The sequence below is a fragment of the Callorhinus ursinus genome, unplaced genomic scaffold (genome assembly GCF_003265705.2).
Source record: "Callorhinus ursinus isolate GAN/ISIS: 27379988/994484 unplaced genomic scaffold, GSC_fseal_2.0 scaffold26, whole genome shotgun sequence".
Classification (NCBI taxonomy): domain Eukaryota; kingdom Metazoa; phylum Chordata; class Mammalia; order Carnivora; family Otariidae; genus Callorhinus; species Callorhinus ursinus.
The window spans coordinates 13,492,892-13,513,409 of NW_027397088.1; the positions used below are offsets into that span (position 1 = coordinate 13,492,892).

Below are 20,518 nucleotides of genomic sequence, written 5' to 3' on the forward strand. Positions count from 1 at the left end.
CAGACTTCAAGAAAAACTAATACTGGTTCCTTTAGGCTTTCAGATAAATTGGGAACATCAATTAGGAACTTATTTATTTTTATTTTTATTTTTTTAAAGATTTATTTATTTATTTATTTGAAAGAGAGAATGAGAGAGAGAGCACATGAGACGGGGGAGGGTCAGAGGGAGAAGCAGACTCCCCGCTGGGCAGGGAGCCTGATACGGGACTCGATCCCGGGACTCCAGGATCATGACCTGAGCTGAAGGCAGTCGCTTAACCAACTGAGCCACCCAGGCGCCCTATTTATTTATTTTTAAAGATTTTATTTATTTGACAGAGAGATACACAGCGAGAGCGGAACACAAGCAGGGGGAGTGGAAGAGGGAGAAGCAGGCTTCCTGCAAGCAGGGAGCCCGATGTGGGGCTCGATCCCAGGACCCTGGGATCAGGACCTGAGCCGAAGGCAGACGCTTAACGACTGAGCCACCCAGGCGCCCCAGGAACTCTTACTTAAGTTGGTTTGTTCACATATAAAACTTCCCAAGTAAAAATGTGGGGTTTTTTTTTTTTTTTTTGGTAAAGCAAAAAAGTCACTACCTTGGGTTTTTGTTGTTGTCGTTATTGTATTTCATCAGTAAGCACTTACTGTCTACTGAACTAAGAGCAAAGTGTTGTGAAGAGAGTTTTGCAGGGGAAGAGAAGATGAATCAGATCTACCGTAGCTAGAGAAAAAACATGTACATAAAAGTTTTATGAAGATACAGAAAATGACAGTTTCATGAGAACAGAAAAAAAAATGGCTAGTGAAGTTGAAAAAAAGGAGATATTAATTCCAGCTAGAGAGGGCTTTAGGAATGCTTTTAACAAAGGTCTTGAGGGGGTGCCTGGGTGGCTCAGATGGTTAAGCGTCTGCCTTCGGCTCAGGTCATGATCCCAGGGCCCTGGGATCGAGTCCCGCATCGGGCTCCCTGCTCCTTGGGAGCCTGCTTCTCCCTCTGCTTCTCTCTCTCTCTCTCTCTCTCCTCCTCTGTCTCTCATGAATAAATAAACAAATAAATCTTTAAAAAAAAAAACAAAGGTCTTGAAGGATGAATAGGTATATTTCAGTATGGAGAGGGAGTGAGCAGAAAGCAAAATCATGCCAGAGGCAGGTGAGCAGGCCAGTTTTGTGGGAGGAGTGGGTGAAAAGAAACCATTTGTACCTAACATTGGAAAGAACTTGAGTATCAGTCAGAAAAGGACATGGTGGGAGCTTAAAAGTACGCTTAGGATGGGGTGAATGGAGAGAGATGGTGAGTGCGAAAATCAGTTACAATGTTATTGCAGGAGTGCAGAACCAAACAATGGTCAATAATAATGATAATACAACGAGCTCTCACTTGCTGAGGGTCTAGTAATTACTGAGCATTTCCTTTAGATGATCAGCTTTCACCTGCCCAGCAGACCAGGGAGGTAGGTACAAATAGACTTGATCCTCATTATTCATGGTTTCTATATTTGCAAATTTGCTTATTCGCTAAAATTTATTTGTAGCCCCAAGACCAATACTCGTGATGCTGTCAGTCATTCGTAGACATGTTCAGGGCAGCAAAAAATTTTGTACCCCATGCACATTCCCAGCTGAAATCGAAGAGGGTGATGCTCTGCCATCTTGTTTCAGCTCTCATACTGTAAACAAGTGTTGTTTTCATGGTCTATTTAATCTAATGTTTTCCACATTTTTTTTTTTGCTTTTTCTTGGTGACTTTGCTGTTTAAAATGGTCCCCAAGTGTAGTGCTGAAGTGTTCTCTTGTGTTCTCGAGCACAAGAAGGCTGTGGCGTGCTTACGGAGAAAATATGTGTGTTAGATAAGCTTCATTCAGGAATGAGTTACAGTGCTGTTGGCCAACTTCAAGGTTAATGATTCAAAAATATATACTAAATAAGATGTCTTTAAACAGAAACACACATAGGACAAGGTACAAATTGATGAGTTGGTGGAAATATTGTGACCAGAGGCTCACGGGAACCTTAGCTTATGTTTCGCCAAGGAGCAGTGGTTTTGTATTCACTAATTCAGTATTCACAGTGACTTTATTGAAGAAGGCTACTTGAATATCAAAAATCCTATAGCACTCTCCTTTCCACAGAGGAGTAAGCTAAGGCTAGGAGACATGAAGACCTTGCCCAAAGCTAAACAGCAGGCATAAACCCAGTCTGCCAGAATGGCAAGTCATCGTGTAATAACCTACCTTTGTAATGACATAACAAGGGTCTGGATCAGGTGATAGCGATGAAAATGAAGCATGGAGGAGAGGAGGTAAATTGCAAATGGCTTAGGAAGTATAAGCAATAGGACTTGGCCACTGATTGCACATGGAAGGCAAAGAGGAGTAGGGGTCCAGGAGGACTCTGAAGTCAGGAGGAGGTGGTGGACTGTTGGGCCGAAATTTGCGGGGAAGGGTAAGCAACAGGTTCAGCAGCGCTTAAGGACTGGGGTGTGAGAACAGAAATGCCAGTTGTTATCTTCTGAGTTCTCATATATTCCAAGTGCTGTTGAGAGGCTCTGCCTGAGCAATCTCATTGAATCCTTACAACAGCCCCGAGACAGTGACTATGATGCCCATTTTACAGATGAGAGTAAGGCTCAAAGAAAGTAACTTGCTTATGGGCACCTTGTTTATACAGAAAACAGGAAATTTAAACCCAGGCAGAGTGACCCTGGAGGTTGTAATAACAGAGAAATTTGGGAGTTTGAGATCTTGGAGGAAGAGAGGCATAGATGTTAGTGATACCTTGTCTTGTTCTCTATTTTCTTGTTTTTAATTGTATTTTTTCCAATGTTTTCTCTTTTCACCACATGTTTTCCTACCTTCCTGTTTTCAAATTCTTCTGTCCCACAGGAATGTTGTTTTTTCTCCTAGCATTTAGGTTTCTTCTGTTTCTTTTTTCTTTCTTGATGTTACAAAGGGATAACTAAAATTATTTAATAGCTGGGATGCCTGGGTGGCTCAGTTGGTTAAGTGTCTGGCTCTTGTTTTTGGCTCAGGTCATGATCTCAGGGTCGTGAGATTGAGCCCCACATCGGGCTCTATGCTGGGCGTGGAACCTCCTCTTAACTCTCTCTCTCTGTCTCTGGGACACCTGGGTGGCTAGTCGATGAAGTGTCTGCCTTCAGCTCAGATCATGATCCTGGGGTCCTAGGATCGAGTCCCACGTGGGGCTCCTTGCTCAGCAGGGAGCCTGCTTCGCCCCCTGCTTGTGCTCTCTCTCTGACAAATAAAATCTTCCAGAAAAAAAAAAAAATTCTCTTTTTCCCTCTCCTTCTGCCCTTCCCACCCTCAAGCGTGCTCTCTTGCTCGCTCTCAAAAAAAATTATTGAACAACTGCAGGAATTGAACATGTTACGTTGTGTTTGTGCTGTTTCATAAAAATGTTTGAAGATTTCAGGGTTTCCAGGAATGTAACACATGTTACTTAGCAACAATTATTCTCCTAATCACTTCTGCATTTCACATTAATAGGCTTATGGTTTATTGGCAAATGGGCTCATTAGTAGAGGAAAACATGATTATGCTATTTGTGTGTTAGATTTGGATAACCTGACATAAAAAGACACAGTCCCTGTTTTGCATTTCATCTCAGAATCAATTATCTTTGAATTTTTTTTTAAAGATATGAAGTATCTAAGTTTTCCAAATCCATATCCCTGAGACTTCCTTATCTATGTCCCGGAGATATTAAGAAATTAAATATTCCCCCATCACTTAGGTATTAAGCGTTATTTCCACAGGGCTCTCGGTAGTACTGTGCTGGGGGAAGGAATAGTTTCCAAACACAGAGGGGGGCTCATCTAAAAAGTGCCAGAGCTGTTTATTATATTCAAAAACATACTAGTGATATATAATAGGGGATAAAATTCCCATCAGAATCTTGGGCTCCTCCTTCTTTCTGCAAAACCCCTCCAAGATGTCCAGAAGGTGAGCATTCTTTCTCACCACACAGAAGGGGCTCTCCAGAGCTGTGGCATTTCATCAAAACACCTCTGCCCACAGAGTTCAAATGCCGATGGTTGCAAGAATAGTTAGCTTGAATCTCTGCAGGCAAGCAGGAAAGAGTTCACCTATAAGGGACTGTCTATTCTTTGAAATAACCCAAGTATGAAACCATTCCTTCATAAATTAAAAAGAAACCCCTTGAACTATTCTGAAGTCAAAAGAGAGAGTTGCAATGCATCTGCTCACTGTACTGTGTCCTCGTTCAGCTGTAAGTAACTCTTAGGTGAATCAAGTCTGCGTTTCTAATAGAGATCTGGTAAGGTAGGGACAAAGGCTAAGGAAAACCCAGAGGAATCTTTGTCCTCTTCTTAAACTACTACAGCATAAAAGGGAACTGGGAAAAGTGAAACCATGTTGGTTTGATTCAACAAACACCCGAAACCATCTTTCAAATATTCTGGGCAGAATCAAGTCCAAAGTGTGTTTTGCCAAGTCGGAGGGAAATTCACTCCATGTGTTTCTGATTCATTTATAGTTTAATCATCAAAATACTGCTTTGCAAAATACTGCTTAGTTATGTCCAAGAAACCTTTTATGAGCCGTTTTAAAACATTGTCTTGAAAACAGGAAGCACTGTTTTGCCAAGAGCTAACAGATGCCTGGGCAGAGGTTCTGAATTTGGTTGTGGGGGCAGAAACGGAGATTTCCAAATCTGACAGAGCCAACCTTATAATGCCTTTGGGGGAATCTGTGCTGGTGTCTGTCTCCACTCACCAGAATAACAGAAATCCTTCAGGGAAAATAACCCAAGGGGCAGGTGACCTCTGGCTTCTGTGATTTCTGCTCAAACTCATTCCCATTCTTGGATTTTCACACCCTTTCACTACATTCCATTTGCTAAGTGATAAGTCAGGAGATAACTTCTCTACTGAAATCTTGCTAGTGTCGTAGCCCTTAAAAACCTAAGGTAGAATTTCATCATTGAGCTTAGAAAACAGTAACTTCGAAGGAGCCATTGACTTCAGGAATAGGAAAAATAATTTTTTTCTCTTTATTTTTGAGGGTTTTTTTTTTAATTAACTAGAATTGTCAGAATTGAAGCCTCCTAAAATTGCTTTCAATAAAGTAATGTTTATGTCACTTTCTCTCTCATTGCTCTTCATTGGGGGTTTTTAAAGTTCCCCCATCAGCTTCACCTGGGAAATAGAAATGAAAATTCTCTGAGCCCACCTCACATCTGTATCCAGCGTTTCTCACACTCCATGTACATCAGAATCGGGGAGGCCCCATCCCTAGAGTTTCTGATTCCGTAGGCCTGGGTGTGACCTGAGAACTTGTATTTCTAACAAGCCCTCCAGGCGGTCCACTGGTCCCAGGACCCTACTTGGAAAACCACTATTCTAGACTCTTCCCAGTTCTTACCACTGGCCTGCAATTGAGTGGCAGGGAGGGGGGTACTGAATCGCAGGTGTAAGTGAAGAACTACTCCAGGTGCATCCGCTAATGGTTACCTGGGGATATGTTTTAATGATTTTGCAAGGATGCCATCTCGAAATTCCCATGGACCATTGTTCATGGCCAAAGAAATGAAGTAGCTTACATAATTCTTGGAATGATTGTATAAATCTGGCCTCCGCAGAGATTTAGTTGATGAAATAGTACCACCAAGCCAATTTATATAAGACGCTTATCATCTTTAGAGACCTTCATGAATTAGACTGTAGACTTTAAACTTACATAAAAGTAACTAAATTCACCTGGTGACAGGAGCTTTTTCTGTCACTAAAATGTTAAAGGACTTTTATTGCATGGATTCTTGTATGAGGAATATTGGGTATGTAATAGGAAAATATCCTTGATGAGAATTATATAATACACACTAATGGGCTGTACTGATCCTTAGGCAAACCGTGAAACGGGAGCTCATTGAGGGCATTTCACCAGAGAGTTCTGCGGGCATGCTGCTTTTTGATGATCTGACAATACAAACAAAGAGCTTATAGAACCTTCTTTTTTTAAAAAAGTCTTTCGTAAACTTTCAAATGTATTAGAATCACCTGGGAATCTTGCCAACAGGCAGATTTTGGTTCAATAGGTATGGTTGGAGCAGGGCTCAAGGCACTTCGTTTCTAATAGTGTCCCAGGTGATGCTAATCCTGCTGGACCATGAACCACACTTGGAGAAGCGAGGTTGTGGAATAGTGGCTCATGGCCCTGGGAAACCTTGAAAAGATTCTAAATCAAATATTCTGGGTGGGACGTGGATGTCGGTATTTTTAAAGCACTCCAGGTGATCCTAATGTGCATCCAATATGGAGGAGCTCTGACCTGGAAGAGTATCAGTTGCAGTCCTAGGCTGCCTCTCTCCAAATCAGATTGTTGCCTGAGTCTTTGGTGAGTATTCCATTGCAGTGAACTCACACTTGACTTCTCGAGTAAGTGTCATAAGTGCCTATTTCTAGGTTGCTGATAAAGGAAAGAGCCAAATGCTTTAGATTCCAGAAGTGTTGACTACCAACTTGACATTTGGCTATGAAAACTTAGCGACCCATCACATGTTCTCACCCCTACAGAGGTTCTCCCTGTTTACTCTTTCAGGTGAGCTACAGATATAACTGTGGGTATAACCAACACTGACACTCAAAAAATGCCTGATATGCTCAAGTACTTAGACACATAGTTGAGAACTCAGAATCCTGCCCTTAAAAAAAAAAAAATCGAGAGGAAAAAAAATGCCTGAAAAATGTTAAGAGCAGATGTTACAATCCACTTGTCTCTGGCATAAAATAAATGTAATATTACTTCTGTGGAACATCTGATTCTGCTTGTAGCTGCACCCCAGTGGACCTTGTTGGATGAGTCAGTTGCAGAACGCACCCTGAAGTAGCTGAATGTGCTGTGGTTGGGGTAATTAAATATCATACACCTAAATATTGGAGAATACCTGCCTAATGTAATTATTTCAGTTTTAGCTTAGCTGAAGCGGAACTTCTCTTTCTCACAATAATTAGCCAATGGTTGCAGTTACTTCTTCAGCTTGCTCCTAATTTCTGATAATAAAACTATGGCAAGATAGAAAAGAATATATTCCTATTTTTTCTGGCGGAGGAACGCAGACCCCGTTTGTCTAATAACTGTATCCAAAGAAGGGGACTTAAATGCACAGCATATTTTAGAAGTTAAATTTAATCCACCAAAAAGCCGTTATTATCCCACGTCCACTTTTTTTTTTTTGCTAGTAGTAGTACAACAGTCTGTAAAGAACTGAAATTTTGGATGCCACGTGAATGTTTCCCGCTTTATGCTATGGGTAGATCATAGGCATGAATCTAAACTGACCCAAACCGTCCTCACTGTAACAGTGGTCTTCTTCACCATATCTCCGGGAATTCCACCTGTATCGCGGTGATCAGTAGAATGATCAGAAATACAACAGACGTGGTGGAATAGTCATGAAGAGTGATTTCTTGTTCTTCAGGGCAATACGCTATTGGGCACCCCCTGTATATTTGGAGTTAATTTAACCGTCGCGCTTACCAGGGTGAGGAGCACAAAGCAACCCGTGCTGGAGGAAATGCGTTAGGAACCCTTTTGCTTATTTCTTCTCTGATTTCATCTTCGCCTAACACTGTAACACCTGGAACGCCTCTCTCAGCCTCTTTACCCATCTACTTTTTTAATTAACATAATTTATTATTTGTTTCAGGGGTACAGTTCTGTGATTCATTAGTCTTGCACAATTCACAGCGCTCACCATAGCACATACCCTCCCCAGTGTCCATCACCCAGCCACCCCATCCCTCCCACCGCCTCCACTCCAGCCACCCTCAGTTTGTTTCCTGAGAGTCTCTCTTATGGTTTGTCTCCCTCTCTGGTTTCATCTTGTTTCATTTTTCCCTCCCTTCCCCTATGATCCTCTGTCTTGTTTCTCAAATTCCTCATATTAGTGATATCATATGATAATTGTCTTTCTCTGACTTATTTCGCTTAGCGTAATACCCTCTAGTTCCAACCATGTCATTGCAAATGGCAAGATTTAATTTTTGACGGCTGCATAATATTCCTCTGTGTGTGTGTGTGTGTGTGTGTGTGTGTATACACACCACATATATACCACATCTTCTTTATCCATTCATCTGTTGATGGAAATCTAGGCTCTTTCCATAGTTAGGCTATTGTGGACATTGCTGCTATAAACATTGGGGTGCAGGTGCCCCTTCAGATCACTATGTTTGAATCCTTTGGGTAAATACCCAGTAGTGCAATTGCTGGGTCGTAGGGTAGCTCTATTTTCAACTTTTATCTGCATTCTTGTCAATACTTAGCCTTCAGGCTTTCTTGCAGTCTTGGGTGTGGCCACCCTATGGCTTATAACATCCCCACTGTTCCAGGTAGAAACTTACTACCCAGCCTGATCCCCCAGGAAGCCAGTCCCACTCTGACAACCTCAGTCAGGCCCATTGAGCTACAATTACAACAGACCACCTACAAGCCTGGGGCAAGCCAAGCGTCATGGCTTTGGCACTCAGATTACTGAAGACACCTGTGTGGGGTGTAAGGGCTGGAAAGAGGGTAGGAATCACCCTGCATGCCCTGGGGGGCTGATGGTCCTCCCTTGGACTTCAGGTCTATCTATATTCATCTCTAGAGTCATGGGGCCTCTCACCACTCAGACTAGAGTTTTGGAGGTGGGGGTTGAGGAGGAGCACTGAGGAGGGGAGCTTTTAAACTTGTGCATTCTTGAAAAGTCATGATTTGAAAATGTACCATTTGAATTTCTGTTGCCTTTAATACTGGAAGTTCTGACCAATAAAACCCACTTTCCTTCAGAGGCCCTTCCAGGTAAACTCAGTTTCTCATTTTTGAAAAAGAAAAGAAGCTGATGTAGAATTTTGAAGTGATGGCCAGTAAGCTCGTGGGTGTCTGTTTGCTTATATAGTGAAATTTTCTTGAAGCAAGGGAGGACCACGTTTGGAATCCATCTGAGGGAACACTGCCTAACATCCCATCCTTGACAATCACTGGGATAGGCCCTACAATTCTAATAGCTACTGGTTGTTTTGGTGATTGATCAGATGTCTTAAGGTAGGTAGGTTTTCAATAAGGAAGTGGGCCACACCAAGAGAAGAGAAAATTACCATGAAAATTAAAAATGACACAAATAATAAGAGAGGATGGGCAGACACAGAATCAGGTAGAAATAATACCAAGAATTAAGGCAAGAAAAGTGGTAAGAATTGCATTAAGTAAGAATTAGAAGGTCATCTTCAGAACCTAAAGGATAGGTCCATTGAGGAACTCAAGAGCACCAAAAGGTAGCCCAAGTAGATGGGAATTCAAAAAGCCTAACAAATTATCCAGACAGAAATGGATGCCAAAATTGATAAAGAACGCCAGCAATAAGACAAACGTAAGTAACTTAGCCTCGTTCTTCTGGTAGTTCTTATTTGAATAGCCTGGAAGCAGACCAGTTTCAAAATACTGATTCCAGGATTTGTCACGGATCTATTAAAATCTCTAGAGGTGTGGGACATAGGGATGGGAACTTCATTAAAATATCCCCGAGGTTATTTACATGCACACTGAGAGCTGAGAATCGACCAGCCCAACCAGTAACCTTCTCTTGTGCTTTCTTTTGGGACAAGAGTTAGTTCCAGGGATGGACATTCTGTGGTTGCCCTGTCCAATATGGCACCCACCAGCCACATGCGGCCAATGGGCACTTGGAAGTGTGCCTACTCCAAATTGCAATGTGCTAAATACACACTGAATTTTGAAGACTTAGCAGAAAGAGGAAGAATGGAGAACATCTCATTTATGGTTTTTATATTGTTTACATGTTGAATAACATACACACCTTGGGTTAAAGAAAATATTTTTAAAAAATGAATTTCGCCTGTTTCTTTATACTTTTTAAATATAACTACTAGAATGCTTTAAATTACATTTGTGGGTCACATTATATTTCTGGTGGGCAGTGCTATGCTTGAACCTGTGGATAAAACAAAGCAAAGTTATACTCTATGAAGTATAAGAAGCAATGAGAAGAACATAGAAATGAAGGACTTTTTTTAAAAATTAGGGTTTACTTATTTGGTTGTGTTAGAAAACGTTGGTTTAAAATTAATTGTACTTTTTTGTTTGTTTATTTTTTAGTTCAGTAGATCCCTTCTTCACAAAGGTTAGAACCTTACTCAGTAGAGATTTTGGGAATGAAAGAGACTTCCCCACCTACCCCAGGTGGAAATATTGCCCAGATTAAGCAGAATACTGCTATGGATGTCATTCAGCCACGTTTTGTCCAGAAATTAGTGGAAGAAAATTAAATGCTATATAATGTTATATATTTCTTGATATATAACACATTTGTATACACTCCCCCCAAATATCCATTAGTAATATGTAGGTGACAAATGGATCCAGATAATGTCTGATATATCAGCCATAGTTTAGCTTCCCTGAATTTAGCAAACAGAAAGTGTGAACTCATTCAAATTGGAGACATTTTTAATCCATCCTATTGATAAATATCTACAATACCAAGTACCATGCAAGATCCTAAGGATACAGTGATGAGTAAGATGGATTACAGGTCCTACTCTTTCAAGGCTTTCAGGGAAGGCAGACAAACAGGCAGTTATAATGTAGCATGATGAGCTGTAGAATAAGGAGCTAAGAAAGCACAGCATGGCTGCACCTGTCCAAGACTTCTCGAAAAGCGCAGCATCTCCCTTGAGCTCTGAAGGATGTATAGAGGTTGTTCCAGGTCGAGGGGCGTGTGTATTGATAGGGCTGGAGGCAGGGAAGTGTAAACTGTGAAAAATCCGAGAACTGAAAATAATTCTGTTGTGCTGTTGTAGCAGGTTGGGGGATGGGAGATAGGTAAGGTGTGAGCCTGGAGAAGTAAATACAGGCCAGGAAAACAGCCCACATATTGTATGGTTATAGGAAGTAGCCAGAAAAGGCAGATCTACAGATGCAGAACATTGATTTGTGATTTCATAGGGGCTAGGGTGAGAATTAGGAGTGATAGCACCTGTCTTCTTTTTAGGAGGTTGGAAATGTTCAAAAATTCGATTGTACAACTTTGCAAAAATATTAAAGTTCATTGACGTGTACACTTAAGATGGGTGAATGTGATGGTGTGTAAATTATGTCTCCATAGAGCCGTCAGGATAAAAAGGCATCTTATAAGCCCTGCTAAGGAGTTTTGATGCTCTCACAATTGAGGCAAGAAGGTATTGGTGGTACAGATTCCTGCACCTGCATTTTAGAAAGCAGGGAGCATACACAACCCCTGCTCAGGTGAGGGGAAAAGAACTGACCTCAGTTGAACAGCTACTGTATAACAGACACTGCGTAGACACCGTATGTGCGTGATCTCATTTAAATCCCACCACAGCCTACTGGTAGTTTAACTGGATGGTTTGTTGCTGTTGCAATAGAGATGCAATTCTATTGGATCTGAAATATAGACAAGCCGTGCTTTACCTATGAGACATGCATGGCTCAGGGAGGAGAAGTCACCTGCCCAGAAGCACCATGCCAGTAAGTAGCAGAGCCGGGGACTGGAGCTCAGGAGATGTCTGATTGATCTAAGGCTGGGTCTTTCTGCTCAGCCTACTTTTCTGAGATTGGGCGAATGAGCCTGCACAGCACGGAGCAGAATAACTTGGTAGATTGCGCAGCTGAAGTACTTAGCCCCTTGTATTTCCCGTGGTTGCCTTAACAAATCACCACACACTGAGTGGCTTAAAACAATACAAATATATTCTTTCTGGGGGTCAGAAGGCTCCTTCTAGAGGCTCTGGGGGAGAATCCATTTTCTTGCCTCTCAAGACTACTGACATCTCTTGGCTTGCGGTTCTTTCTTTGCAATGGGATCACTCCAACCTCTGCTTTTGCCATCACATCTCCTTCTTCTTTGATCTGATCCTCTTGTCTCCTCCTACAAGGACCCTTGTCATTTACACTGGGTCCATCCGGATAACCCAGAAGAATCTCTTTATCTCAAGAGCCTTAATCTCATCACGTCTGCAGAGTCCCTTCTGCCCTGCGCTGTGACATCTTCACAGGTGGGGGGACTGCAATGTGGACATCTTTGTGGGGGGCCATTACTCAGCCTGCCACACCCCTGATTTGAAAGGAGAAACATGTGTTTGAAAGGAGTATAAGAATAAATGTAGTCTTCTATATCTTGACCTTGAACATAAACTCAAAAGCTGCTCTTTTTTCATAACCCAAATGAAGACTAGAATCAAATAATACTATTATTTGTCTCCCATTTTAAAATGTCCTCCTCTTGAAACTTTAGAGGAATAAAATAAATTAAAAACTTGATGATGTGCCATGAAGAATATTATTTTCCTTTGAAGGTATTATTATTAGTTGATAAATCTCAGGCTTGCTTTTATATGTCAAGCCCTCAGAGAGATCTCACACCGAAAGAATGTGGAAGTTTGGACAAATGAGAACACACACACACGTCGAATAATACTTATACTGCTCAAAAACTGTTTTGAGACATCCTTTCTCTTCTGCAATGTCACTTAAGGCAAATATGTGCTGCGTGAAGCATTGTTTAAATAGGCCAGTGTCGTCTTTTTTAAAGGTTCTGTGGTGTCTATTTTCCTCTAGGTTTACCTCCTACAACAACAGCTGTAAATTGTCAAAGTCAAGGCCCCAAATTACAACAGAAGATGAAGAGCAAACCCAGAGGCCATGAGGCAGCCTTGAATCTGCTGACTGAAGGCACAATATGGAGAAAGAGACTTAGTTGTTGTTATTAAAGGGTTCAGGGCTCTGAGGGGCTGTTCCTCCAAAGGTGGGAGACCTTATCCTATATATAGGGCGTAGAGATAGATACATAGGTAGATAGGATACCTATATAGGATATATAGAGATATATATGCATTTTTAATATACATTCAAATATTACATATTCATAGGAGTTTGGGAGTTGGGAGAGGATGGAATGTTCCCTTGGCTCTTATGCAGAATTCTCCTGTATATTCTTGTCTCTCTTTGACCAATGACAATAATACCTTTCTCTGGTAACTCCTGTCACCTTCATAGAATAGATCACCCTCTTCATTTTTTGTTGTCTTACACTCAGCCTACCAATATGAACTTTCTTTATCCTTTAGTTTGAACCCCCTGGCTGACTTCTGCGAAAAGTAGTGTTGTCATTAAAAAATGTTCTAGGTGGTTAACCAGATTTAGTCTCACAGAATAGAGTCCCAGAGACTCAGGGGCCCTGCTCTCCACCATGAACTGCTTATGTGACCTGGGGCTCAGCCTATCTGGATCTCCCATGTTTCCTCATGAAGTTCAAGCCAGCCAGGGTTGTGTTACAGGACTGTGAGGTGCCTTTTAGCTCCAATATCTTACAAGCTCAGAACATTTAGTGGCTATGGGAACTATGTGTTGGATCTTGATTTGGGGTTTCCAAGAAGCTGACCCAGGGATAGATATGATTTTGTGTGTAAGTAGCTTATTTGGGAGGTACACTCAGGAAATACTGGCAGAGGTTTGGGGAGATAAGACAGGAAAAGAGAAGGAAGGCGATCAAGAGAGCATTATCAAGCTAGTCACCACTCTATGCAGTGAGCCTCCATGTTATTCCAATTTGGGGGTGCAGAAACTAGGTATTTATTTATTCACATGCTCCTTCTCCATCATGGGTTGAATGCTGCTTTGGCGGGGCATTGCCTCTCAAGTACTTCTCTCTCCTTTACTCCTACAATCAGGAAAAAAAAAAAAGCCCTCTGTACAGAGTTGCAGGCATTCCCTGTAAGCCTTCTAATTATGGAAGTGAGTACCAGTGGGATACGGGCGGGGTGCTGACTGCATCTGCTAAAATGTGTGTGAGAGAGGCAGGGAAGGAAGGGAAATGAATGGTCAATTAGGAAATGAGAGAGCGGTGGTCTGATGTTTTGGTTTCTTTTAAATGTGCCACAAAGGTTCCAGAGATGACAGAGCATTGGTCAGCGGTGTTTAGCAGCGTATCCAGGCTACCTTTGTGGTGGGTATAGGAAACACAATAAATTTGTAGCTCAGTGTTGGAGAAGGGTTTACAGAAATCCTGACCAGAGTGAAATCTTGACCAGTATGTTAGTAAATTATGGATGGTCTCTGTTATTTACATAGAAACACTCTAAAAACACCCCTCTGCAAAAATCTAATGCAATTTTCTCTCACGACCTGTTCTTCAGGCAAAGGACATTAAAATGTCATAGCATTATGACATTTTAACTAACAAAGAGTTCATCTTCAATTGCTGGTATAGAAGGTTCAGTTTGGCTAGGAGCCTTCCCTTACGGGTTTGGATCTTTCCTTTCATGCGTAGCCAGTGTGATGTGTAAAATGGGCCAGTGGGTTCTATCATCATCCATTGCTCCTTGAAAGGCTTTGGCATTCAGAGATGCTCTTAGAAATAAGTGGGGTGGGAGGAACGGGATAATTAAGTTCATTTCCCCCTCTGAATTTTATTTCTGAGAACCCAACTTGCCAAGATCTATGAACTATAGAAGAGGCTTTAGTGTCAATCAGTAGGGAAAGAGGTGATGGAAGAGGAAGGAGGCAGCTGACCAAGGAGCTCTAAACTTCAATCATTTTGTGCTTCAAGACAAGAGAGCAGGATTGCTGACTTTTACATTTCTTTTGAGAGGTGGCATGCTAATGGCATATTGAAGAGTCTAATAAAGCCAAGTATAGGTGTAACTCTTTTAGGAAACCGTCAAACTAGTAAAAAGTGAAACTCCTTAGGTGAATATAAAATAAGATTTGACTTACATGCAACTTAGCATCTTAGAATAAGAACAGACTTTCCAGAGCATCTAAATTAACCCTGTTATTTGACTTAAGGAAAAAAAAAATAAGACCTTGAAAGGTTCGGCCACTTGTCCACCAGGGCTGGAGAGCTTATGGATTCAAGTATCCGGTGCTCTTTCTACCTCATCACATGGCTGTATAGTCCTTCCCCCTCCTCTCCCCCCCCCCTCCTTCCCTCCCTCCCTCTCCCGCTCCCCCTCTCTCTTCCTCTCAAAACAAGAAGTTCATTTAAACAAGAAAACCCCTGATTTGAAAGGACCACTCTCAAGGATTCATTTCTTTTACCTTATGTCAAATGTAATAGCTTCACACATAGCCCCCCCCCAAAAGTTGTGAAGTTGCCTTTGGTTTTACAATGATAAAAGCAAAACACTTTTATCCCCCAGTCAGGTAAGGTTTGCAAGGGTTTGCACTGTGGTTATTTGTTTAACACGGAGGACAAAATCATTTACCGTTCTGTAAGGACAGACGTTGAGTGAGCATGTCATTAATGGAGAAAGGGGGTGTTTGCCCAGAGATCGTCTTTTTCTGGACCTGGTCTGTAGTTGGTCTCCGCTTTGAGCAGCATACCATAGACCACTTAGTGGTTTGTTTTTTTTTTTTAAAGAAATATTTCTGTGTCCTCTGTCCTGCTTCTGTCAGCTTCTCTTTGCCTGATTTTCTCCAATGTAGTTGTTATTTAACACTCTGAACCTCAGAAACATCTGACTCTTGATTTCAGCTCAGGTCATGATCTCAGGGTGGTGGGATCAAGCCCCGTCTGGGGCTCCCCGCTCAGTGGGAGTCTGCTTGGGATTCTCTCCCTCTCTCTTTCTACCCCTCCCCCTGCTTGTGCACACACACTCTCTCTCTCTCTAAAATAAATAAATCTTAAAACACACACAGGACGCCTGGGTGGCTCAGTTGGTTAAGCGACTGCCTCCGGCTCCGGTCATGATCCTGGAGTCCCGGGATCGAGTCCCACATCGGGCTCCCTGCTCAGCAGGGAGTCTGCTTCTCCCTCTGACCCTCTTCCCTCTCATGCTCTCTCTCATTCTCTCTCTTAAATAAATAAAATCTTTAAACACACACACACACACACACACACACACACAACTTGCTTCTCATTCCCAGGACGACTCTGTTCTCCAAATGGTTCCTTTATGTCTGCATAGGAATGAAGTCACTTTCGCAGTCAGCCAGACTTCTCAGCCACAGTAGAGAGACAGAATTCTCCTCACGATATATAGAAATGTTTAACCTCACTGCTGGTAAAATAATAACATCATCATGACATCATGATCAAATTATAGAGGGTGGTTTTGTGTTGTAGCAGAAGGAAGGTGGGAAAAGTCCAAGTCCTCAACAAAGTTTCATTGAACGGTGTGGAACCCTGGTGATTCAAAAAACTTGCAGAAAAAAATCACCGTGTGTGTGTGTGTGTGTGCGCACACGCGCACGCATACACGACAGATGACAAATACTGAAAAAGTTTATTATTCTGCATCTTTCACTCTTTTTGCTCCAGCACACCCATCCCACAGTGGCCTTTAAGTGACCAAGTTGAGAGAAGGATTCATAATCCCATCCGCCTTCCCCCTTCCCCCTTCCCCAACCCTGGGCCAGGCACATCAGGTGAGTTCCGTAGGAGTGCGTCATGCGCCACGTGGAGCAGCAGGCAGTGCTTTGTGCCTGGTGACCTCTCTGCTTGTTCTCATGCTTTGCTCCTTGCTTAGAATATTCCTTTGCTCTCTTCCCCATGGCTGCCTGTCCAGGTCTGGGTGTGACCTGCCCCAGGATCACGTGCTGACCCTCTAAACCGGAAGCGCCATACTCTAGTAACACTTGGTTTGGTCTTTCTTATGATGCTGCTCATTGGCATTCTTTGCATTGCTGTTATTCTAATTGTCTTTACCATCTTACACCGTAAAGTCTTCAAGGGAATGAGCTCGCCTGGGGCTACGGGACATGGTGCCTTGTCCTTCCTTAGTAGCACCCAAAAAGCATTGGATTGAATGCATGGACGAGTTAGGGGGCGGCATTGTGGTGCGTTTGCAGTCACATTTCTGAGTCACAAATAGAACGACTTCTCTGTGCGGTTGTGGTGAGGCGAGTGGGTTAAAGTGGGCAGGTTTTTAAAAGCTGCCCACTGCATGTCTGTGAAAACTGTGGATTTGAGACTCAATCTCCTAATCCTTAGACAAATTCTTTTTGCCGTTTCCTAGAGACATAGGGTGCAGACCAAAGATAAAGACAGCCGGGGGAGAGAGAGCCTTGCTGTTATTTATATGCCTTTATAAACTTGTTCCTTCATCTTATTTTAACTTTTCAGAAATTCCCTTGTAGAACTGAGTCTGCCTACACATTTTCTACATAATTAAACTTGTGCATCAATATTCATAGTTCTGCCTACTCTTCCTCCCATTTGGGGGCTGGGTGCAGGTTACACAGATGTTTGGGGATGTGCTTCCATTCGCTCTGACATAAACCGGGCCAACTTCCCCCCAAGTTTACTGGCGGGAATGTTCGGCAAACATCAGAAGTCCTTGGGCGTGCAGCCCGCCACAGGCTTGCCCAGGCAAGATTGCCTTTGGTTTCTCTTCCTGCATCAGCTACATTTGGAAGACGGTGTGAATACCGGCCTTTTTGATGGGCTAATGTGGCTAATTTTGGAATTACCAGGTTGCAATTTTTCAGAGCAGGTTCTGTGAATGTAACAATATAAGGCATACTGCAGAAAAGTAATCCAAGAGAGGCTGAAGACCATCCCGTAAAAACTCTTCCGCATCTCTGCCTCTCTCACAAAGCAAACGGATGTTAACTCACATTAGCCAAGTGTCTTCTTTTTTCTTAAAGATTTATTTATTTTTAGAGAGAAAGAACACGCGTGAGCAGGAGGGGCAGAGGGAGAGGGCACCTCAAGCAGACTCTGTGCTCATAGCAGAGCCCAACGTGGGGCTCAATCCCATGACCCTGAGACCATGACCTGAGCCAAAGTCAAGAGTCAGTAGCTTAATGGATTGTGCCACCCAGATGCCCTCAGCCAAGTGTCTTATTGTGATTGTGTGCCGTGGCACTTCCTAGGTCCTACCGCGAATAGGAAGAAAACCTTTAGGCTGAAAGAAATAGGATATGTGCCCCTTCTTTCTTCTGTTAGAATGTGAGCCATCTGAGAAAAACTCATGTTGGAAAGATTTCTGGTTATATAGGAAAAAGTCCACAGAGCATCCACAAATATAGGCACTTTTCTTTACATTTTATTTAACTTCTACATATGTTCACCCTAGTTAAAGGATTAGGAGTTTTCCAGTTGAGAATGTGACCACAGGATCACTGTCTTGACCTATGTTCATTCCCAGCCCTCACGAGGGCACCTCATGGCCAGTGAGCTGATTGAACCGGAAAGTTCCTGAATGGCAGGGCAAGGACTCTTCAAGGTACAAACCATATGTAAGTGGATAGTTGTACCAGGTAGCTGAATTGTGGACCTCAGCTTATCTTGACTTACATATATATATACACACATACATATATATACACACACACACACACATATATATACATACATATATATACATATATATATATATATATATAAAATGGTGTAGTTGGTTGGGCATCCAACACTTCATATATATATATATATATATATATATATATATATATAAAATCTTTCATGTTTATTCCCAGGGTCTTCTTCAGGCCAAAATAAGATGCCAGTTACTTGAACCCTGTCACATTGTTTGTATTCCCAGAATCTACTTTCCTGCATCTTTTCTTTCCAAATCCCGGGAAGCCTTTCTTCTTGGTTGTCTTTGGGAAGAGATTAAATGGTTGCCTATTGACCAGAAATCCCAGAACTGGAACTGAGATAAACCGTGAGTTTCGCATTTCCCCTAACTGGCAGGTCCCCACAGCCCTATTAAGAATATTCTTAATAGGGATGTGGCTTCCCCAGTGTGAGTTCCCCTGAATAAACTGGCCTCTGCTTGCCGCACACCTGCTACTTTTGCAACACCACACACCTGATATTCTGCCTGGAACTGCCCAAGTTCCAATTCCCCAACCCAACTTTCACCAGCTACTGCTTAAATCCATTTTTTTTGTTCATTCCCCTGAGACATGAATGATGACCTTTCTACTGCTTGTCAGTTAGTTACTCATTATAAAGATTAACCTACCTAAACCTCCCTTTCTAGGTTGGCTCTCAAGAGACAGTTTACCTACATAAAAAAACACTAGACTTGAAATCAGCCAACATGGGTCCAAAGTCCAGTGTCTATCACTGTTAGAGTCTCTACTTTCTTATCTGTCCAGTGGATCCAGTCCCTGACCCTCAAAAGATGATCTTCCTAACTACAATTAATGAGTGTATATTCACAATAACTATGTAATTGGTAATGCGACATTCAATGTAAAAGAGAGGGTTTTTAAATGTCTTCTTTTATCATTAAAGCTAAGACCCCTAGCACCTGGGTGGTGTAGTTGGTTGGGTGTCCAACGCTTGATTTCGGCTCAGATCGTGCTCTCAGGGTTGTGAGATCGAGCCCTGCATCAGGCTCTGTGCTGGACGTGGAGTCTGCTTGATGTTCTCTCTCTCCCTTTCCCTCTGCCCCCACCCTCAAATAAATAACTAAATGTTAAAAAAAAAAAAGTTAACACCTAAAAATTGAGTCTAGGTTGGGTTGGGAAAGCCAAAAGGACAGGCATGATGGTAATGGAGAGAAGAAGGCAGATTCTGGAAACATGCCACATCAGGATTGAATGTAAATGGACAGGTCTAACCTCAAGAACGTACATCATTGCTCACTTCTAAGCTACCCCCTCTGGTGTTCCCCAAAAGGGTATCTTTCAACATGATTTATAGACACTAACCAGGTTATATCTTTTACTTATAGAATATTAGCTAACATTAATTCCTAAATATTTTTGTATTATTGCCAGGGAAAGAATAAGGTAATGTTGCTTACACCACTAAGTAGCTTGTTTCGTAAGGAAGCAGCAAAACTTCCAATTCTGGGTCGATAATACTGGAATATCCACTGATGATGGCTTTGGAACATGTGCTTAATAAATAGAAAGCCTGTGTAGATTTTTATAGCACATTCATGGAAATGTAAGAACAGAATTTGACCAAGGGTGTATAACTAGAATAGTCACTTTGGGCTTAAAACTTCTGATTTATAAGTTTTATACTTAACAAAAGCCAGGTTGTCCCTTAAGTTAACATCATCTAAACCACAGTATTCCACTGGTGTATACGACTGAAATTTCATCTAACTGAAACCACCTATTTTGAATTTTCATTAATAGAACATGGGGTTTTCAGTATTACCATTGTTCTAAGATGATATTTTAAGAAGCACTTTGAAAAATACTCTTAATTTCTCTAATTCACACCTGATGTACCATAAATTGTCTCAATAATCCAAATTTTCCTATGGCTCAGATCTCCTCTACAGGCAATAATTTAAGCCTGAGGTCTTATCTCCAAATGAGACATTAACCTGCAGAGACTAGATATCTGACTTCATGGGCTCAAAGCAGCAGATGTAGGTTTAAAATTCAGAGTGGATAGGGGCTCCTGGGTGGCTCAGTCGTTAAGTGTCTGCCTTCGGCTTGGGTCATGATCCCAGGGTCCTGGGATTGAGCCCCGCATCTGGGAAGCCTGCTTCCCCCTCTCCCACTCGCCCTGCTTGTGTTCCCTCTCTCGCTGTGTCTCTCTCTGCCAAATAAATAAATAAG

The 20,518-nt window shown here is 42.1% G+C and overlaps 1 protein-coding gene across 7 annotated transcripts in view; it reads left to right on the forward strand.

Moving 5' to 3' along the window:
* Nucleotides 1-20,518, forward strand: part of PHACTR1 (phosphatase and actin regulator 1) — a 554,233-nt gene that overhangs the window by 248,824 nt on the left and 284,891 nt on the right. The window contains exon 1 of one of the 7 annotated variants that reach the window (XM_073877588.1): nt 16,386-16,408. The exons of the other annotated variants lie outside the window; for them this stretch is intronic. The gene's annotated coding sequence lies outside the window, so the exon portion shown is untranslated. Of the gene's footprint in view, nt 1-16,385; nt 16,409-20,518 lie in introns of those variants that run through there. 7 annotated transcript variants of the gene reach the window in all.